This window comes from Camellia sinensis, chromosome 1 (assembly GCF_055761805.1).
Source record: "Camellia sinensis isolate YWXY chromosome 1, ASM5576180v1, whole genome shotgun sequence".
Lineage (NCBI taxonomy): Eukaryota > Viridiplantae > Streptophyta > Magnoliopsida > Ericales > Theaceae > Camellia > Camellia sinensis.
This window is the reverse complement of record NC_138961.1, coordinates 93,153,931-93,160,862: the sequence shown is the minus strand read 5'-3', so window position 1 is coordinate 93,160,862 and position 6,932 is coordinate 93,153,931.

Below are 6,932 nucleotides of genomic sequence, written 5' to 3'. Positions count from 1 at the left end.
GCTCAAATGTAGGCATAAAAGGGCACACCCTCAAGACACAAAAGAGATCATAAATGCAAGCATGCAAACATGATTTAGGGACTGAAATAGCATGGCAAACAACTTCAACTCATTAAAGTGGACCAACTAAGGCATGCTTGTGACTCATATACTTGAGGGCTCACAAGCCAAAATGCATAGCAACCATATCAAACATGTCAAACATGACCAAATGGATAACCAACAGACTTTAAGCATGGAAAAATAATGCTAACCTCTTCATGGAACCAAGCCAACACATGCAAAAATCATGGTCTAAACGCAAGGGACATTTCTAGGCCAAATGGAGCAATACAAAGCAAGTACTACAAGCATACAAGGAGGCACAAATCCGGCCAAAAACAGAGGTTACATATGACCTAAAACATCCAAAAATCTTCTGAAATAAGGCTCAAGATGATCAAACATACATGCTACCTTTTTAGGCCAAAATGTAAGGAAACAAGACAATGAAGGGAGAGGGGTGTCCCTCTCCTATGCAAGACTTCAAACCACCTTTTTTAATACTGAAAATCAACTGGTTTTTAGTGATGAAAAGACCAACACACTCAAGCAAACAAGGCCTCTCAAAAGAGGCACAAAAGAGGCCAAATAAAGCCTAATGAGGTGAGTTAGCACTCAAACCACAAAATAACCTTAATGAAAGTTCTAAAGCATGAGAATACAAGCCTTTTTCATGTTATATACAAAAGCTAAATCAACAAGCAAGATAGGTAAAAGACTATTGCAAGTTTGGGGAATATAAAGCAAGATGCTCACCCTTGAAGAACATTTGAAGAACAAATGGTCCAGCCCTCTTCTTTTGATCAAAATCAGTCCAAAAACTCAAGAATCAACCCCCCAAGTCCCTCAATCTCGGAGCTAGGTGTAATAGTGTGTGTAATGGTGCAAAAGTAAGGTAAAAACACACTTTTGGGCCAAAAATCACACACAAAAGAGGAGAGAGAGGGAGATATAGAGATAGGATATATCTATATCTCTAAGCTCTGGTTTTTGCTTCTAACTTTCTAACCTAGATCAAAGAGGAAGGCCCTTCCTCTTATAAGACTCCCTCTTGCAAAGCTTATACAACAAGCTTGCTTAGAGGGAGATCCCTATGGAGGGAGGCAGAGTTGGTGCCAGCTATCACAGCTGGCACAAAATATCTCCATAAAGTGGATGAACAGTGGTCGTCTGCCCAAAAAAGTTATTTCGACAAAAAAGAGTGCCGACCGGCAACAAACTATGCCGACCGGCAATAAAATGTGCCGACCGGCAACAAATAGTGCCGGTGGCAGAAAAAGACCAGCCGGTGGCCTCTGGCCACTGCCGGTGGTGTGTGGGGATGCCTCACAAGGCATTCCCTGCCCTTCCAAGGCAAAGCACAAGTGTTCGGTATGAAACCAGACACTAAACGGTCGAGTTCGGAGATCCTGAGGTAGGACGTGCGAGCCGGGACCTCCGGGAACTCCAAACAAACACAAACATGGATAATCATCGAGTGTTCAAACGGTGACGTCCAAGTCTTGAGGACGGTCAAAAATGGGGTGTCTACATGTAGCCATTAGGGCATTAACTTATCTGTATGACCTTTTACTTCAAATTACTCATATGTGGCATATGTACAGACTCAAGATTTAGGATTTATGAATGTGTACTCGCATATGTCATCTTTTGTACGGTAAAAGAATATGAATGAAAGGTTATTATTTCGCATGTGATGTTACTATTGAATATTATGAGATGGATGGTTGTTATTATTATTTTGGGGCATTACGACTTGGTATCAGAACTATTGGGTTTGAATACTTTGGGATCGTAGGATGTGATTTTTAATGGGTTTATCTGGCTAGATGAAATTAGAAGTAGACCTGGTATACTATGTGATAACATGTTTATGTGACTAGATAAGTATGCGATTTAATTTTTAAGATATTGATTGGGTCTACAAGTTTATAGAAGTTCTATTGGAAAAGTACTTGATCACTGCTATTTCTAACTGGAATTCTGTCAACGTTACGGAACGATCATTATCTAGAAAGGAAATTTGTTTGTGCTTATGTAATTAGGTGCTTATATGGAGTGAATTATTTATTGTCCACTGTATTAGGACGTGAGCGAATTAGTTTTGGCACATTTGTAAATGTGCTAATCTATTGTGTTACCTTTATTAGGATGTCAGGACGTAGACGTGGTGGTGGTAGGCGTGACAGGCCTAAGCGGCAGGAGGTGCCGTTACTGGATGATATTCTGGCGTAAGAGGAGGGAGTTGGTCAGGCTAACTTGGCCAAGCCAGCAGGTTAGCAAGCCATGGGTGCTTTGGCTCGTGAAATGCCTGGAGCTTTGCGAGAATTTATGGACATTCTCAGGGCTGAGAGTCAAGTCCAGGCCCATATTGCTGAGACAGAGCCGTCTTTTCTAAAGAGGGAGTTCTTCTGGTCCAATCCAGATATGTTTATTGGAGATCCTAAGGAGCCATTAAAGGTTGATGAGTGGCTAGAGTAGATAATGAAGACGTTCGAGATGCTTGCCATCGAGGACAACGGGTTGATGGTGACCTTAGCATCTTTCCAACTGAAGGGAGATACAGGTCAATGGTGGAAGTATCCGCGATGGTACATTAGGGTGACTACGGAGGCCTTTGTCAACGCCTTCCAAGACAAATTTTTGCCTCCCATTGCTAGAAGGAAGTTGAAAGACCAATTCTTGAAGCTCAAGTAGTTGAAAGACTGGTTCTTGAAGCCCAGATTGCTTCAAATTTGATTGAAATTGCTTGATTGTTGTTGTTGTCGACTAATTCTGTTTAGAAAAAAAAGTTGGTGAATTTCGAAACAAAAAAATTTACCAATTACCAAATCGTAAAAATTTTGGTGATTTCTGTTTTTTTTTTTTTTATTTAAAATTAGGTGAATTTTGTTTTTTTTTTTATAAAAAAAAAATTGATCTATTTTTGGGAGGTTTTTTTGGGAAAGGATGAGAAAGGGAGGGAGGGAATGAAGGAAAGCCATTGGTTTTGGGTAAGCTGGCAGATTTGGCAAAACTGTTGCCAAATTTGACACATGGTTTGGCAAAGGCCAAATTTGGCAACTGCTATACCATGCCATCGGAGAACCATTTTTTCCAAACCTACCATATTATGGCTTTGACAGCTCTTTTAGAAAATCATTGGAGATGCTCTTAGGCCTTAGAGCAAATAAACAAGTGTTTGTTAGATACTCAGAATGCTCAAAGGGTTATGTAAAGTATAGTGAACATCCTTACAGTGGAATGACTGAAAGTGAGTCGCGAGATGCCAATTTCATTAAGAGTGGATTTTCTAGTATTAGTGAAGTAAAGAAAGATCTTGTGCTATTTGAGTTGCAAGAGTCTGAAGAAGGCACATCATCTTTTAGCAAGGGTGGAGAATTAGAGACTTATCTTGAAATCGCCAAAGATAGTGGGAGTGATCTACCTTCTAGTGGGAGTGTTTCACTAGAAAATGACTCAACAAGGATCCTAGTTACATAGAGGTAAATGTAGAATCATTCCTCATCGTCTTATGAGATTAAGGGGAAATCTTTCATGTGGGCTTCATTGGATCTTGATGAGCCTACTTCCTATGAAGAAATGTTAGTTTCACTAAATGCTAGTGAATGGATGGCTGCTATGAAGAATGAAATGAGTTCTATAACTCGGAACCAAGTTTGGGAGTTGGTTGACTTTCCACCCGGCTCAAGATCATTGGCAACAAGTGCGTCTTAAAAGTTAAGTGCAAGGCTGATAGGTCAAAAGTCCGTCTCATGGCGAAGAGCTATACCCAAAGCGAGGGTATAGACATTCTCCCGGTGGTGAGATTTTCCCTCATTTGCCTAACTCTAGCTATTATCACGCATGGATTTAGAACTTTTCCAAATGGATGTTACGACTGCATTTCTCAATAGAGAACTAGATGAGGAGATCTATAGGGATCAACTAGTAAGCTTTGAGGTCAATGGACAAGAGCATAAAGCATGTTGTGGCAAACAAGTAATATATTGCCTAAAGCAATCGTCTAGATAATGGTATTTTAAATTCCATTAAAGCCATCTTTTTGACTGTGTTTGAGATGATAAAGGATGTGTAATGACCCCAAAATGCATATAAGAAGTCATCTTTATTTAACTATAAGATGATGTGTTTTCCTTTAATTATATCTATTCGAATTGAAGCATTATCTATTGAGTTACGGATTTAAAATTGAATTACCGACCTTTATGGGTTCAGAAATTAAAATTGAGTACTTGGGTATGTTAATGGGAATTTTTAGAACTATTTGGAAAAATTAATTGGAATTCTAATTTGTCTAATTCGTTAATGCACATTTGGGTGGTTAATTTTATACTGCAAATTGAAGGCCTTAGAGGCTTCAGAAACCGGAATAGAGGACATATTCATGATCAACGTAATTTTTAGAATCATCTAAAAAGTTTAATTGAAATTTAATTTCGTACGATTCATAAGGCCACGTTTGGCTCTCCCTTGTGTTAATCTTGTGTGTGTATGTATATTTATATACATAAAAGCTTTATGAGTTATGGAACTCAACTCTTTGAACCAAAAATATCTAGAGAAAGGGAAAGCAACGTGAAAGAGAGAGTTCTTGAGAGAACTCAAAGAGAAAAGGAAGGAAAGCTTGGAGATTGAAGAGCTTTAAAAGGCAAATTCAAGGATTTGGGTTAAGATATGTGGTTTTAACTATTATCTTTGTAAATAATTCAATTACTACATGAAATCAAGGATTAACTTGGAAGTTTAAAATGTAAATGAACTAGTGTTTTGGGAGTTTGGATGAAATGGATTGAATTCAAGGAATTGAACTTTGCTTTCCTTAAATTTGTTTGATTTGGGTCCAATCTTAAGAATGATTCGTGGAATAACAAGCTTTGGTGTGAAATCAACCATATGTAAGATGTATTTTTATGATTTTGGAGTATATATTTTGGAAGTTTGATTATATAGAAAGATGGGACTTGAATTTTTAATTTGAGGCAAAGATTGATTTGTTTAAGATGGGGTTACACTTGAATGTTGATAGTTTATCACCTTGTGGGTCAATTCTACATGTTTTTGAGTAATTAGACTTGAAATCAAGCTTAAAAAAAGGAAAAATCGAGTGTTGGAGCAAAAACCATTTTCGGATTGTTTGATTCTGCCCAGACCGCACGAATGGCCACGGGCACCGCACGAGCGGAGCATGAAGAAAAAAGAAGGGTTTCATTTTTCTCTTTGGGCACTCGAGCAGCCGGTTTCTCCGCTCGAGCAAATTTGGGCCGCACGAGCGGCCACCCCTGTTTCAACATGTACTAGGTAACTTTGAATAAGCATATCTTTTGCATCCGGACTCCGTTTTGTATGATTCTTGAGCCTAAAATCAAGCCCCAGAAGTATAGTTTCCAATGGTAGTGGTCTCACTCCCAAATTCTAAATACAGAAATAGTTATGCCCAAATTAGTGACAACTATTCACTTTCTGTCAACCAGTTTTGTACCATTTCTTCACCTAAACCATTTCCCATCGATTTCTCCTATTTTTCTGAGACATGGATTATAACTTATTAAGGAATAATGAGCTTGGTACCACCATGGCTAATTGATTGAATGATCAAAGAGAATAAGTAAAGGATCGAGTATAATCTCATATTATGTGTTGTGCACTGTACTTGTAGGTCGAGACGAGGACATCATCCCATTACTACCGGGAGCTGATCACTGTGAGTAGTAGTACTGTAATCACACCTTTTCTACAGTTTTATTTTGTTCAACACATGTTTTATGGCATAGATATCTACCCAGAGTGGATCATCAGAATGAGTAATGAGGTAAGACCACGGATTGTTTTATACGTTAATAACTGCCAAGAATTACGATAAACATCGATTGACTTACGAATGACTCAACCTGAAGACAGAATTAGCTATCAACGATATTGTCATGTAACTCACATTATGATGTAAGTTGTTCTGTCTTTATTAAGTGTCATGTAATGATATGATATAATGAGAAATGCTCTATTTTCTGATATGTTACGTTTTGAACTAATGAATGATTGTCCATATATGTAAAAGTATCCATTGCATCCTTAGCACAAGGCCCTTACCCGGGTGTAATAATACCGTGGTTCAAGTATGTTGCAAGTTCCTGGTACCGAAGGTTCCGTTATGGAACTAACAAGTATGCTATATATGAATTTGTTAGCGCCGTTGGATGTAACATGCATAATCAAGCACAAACTCTGATTTCTGTATAGTCAAACATGAACGCTGATTTCTGTTTATGATTCAAGTATAATTAAGAATAGATATGAATTTGTTTCTGTTTAACCGTTTCGTTTATGCTATGTTATGACATGATTTGATTCGATCGGTCTTTAAGATCTAAAGATTTCTGGTATGGAACAAAGTGCTATATCAAACTAAGTACTACAATGCAAGCCACCTCTAGAATCCGTACGAGTCACCTTTTGAGTCCATACACATATGAAAGTGAAAGTTATGAGGCCTATGGCCGTTCTGTGACATCTGGGCCTATGGCCATTTTGTATGATCTATTCGTATGAAACAAAGTGCTGCACGGAACTAAGTGCTACCTTGTGAGCCACCTCTAGAATCCGTGTGAGACACCTCTTGAATTCATACAAGCATGTTTGAGGGCTTAATGCCAATTGATTCAAGGGCTTAATGCCAACTTATTCAAGGGCCTCGTGCCACCATGTTCAAGGGCTTAACGCCACCATGTTTAAGGGCTTTGTGCCATTCTGTTAAGGGCTTCATGCCATTCTGTTAAGGGCTTCCTGCCATTCTGATAAGGGCTTCATGCCTTTCTGATAAAGGCTTCATGCCATTCTGTTAAGGGCTTCATGCCATTCTGTTAAGGGCTTCATGCAACTCTGTTTAAGAT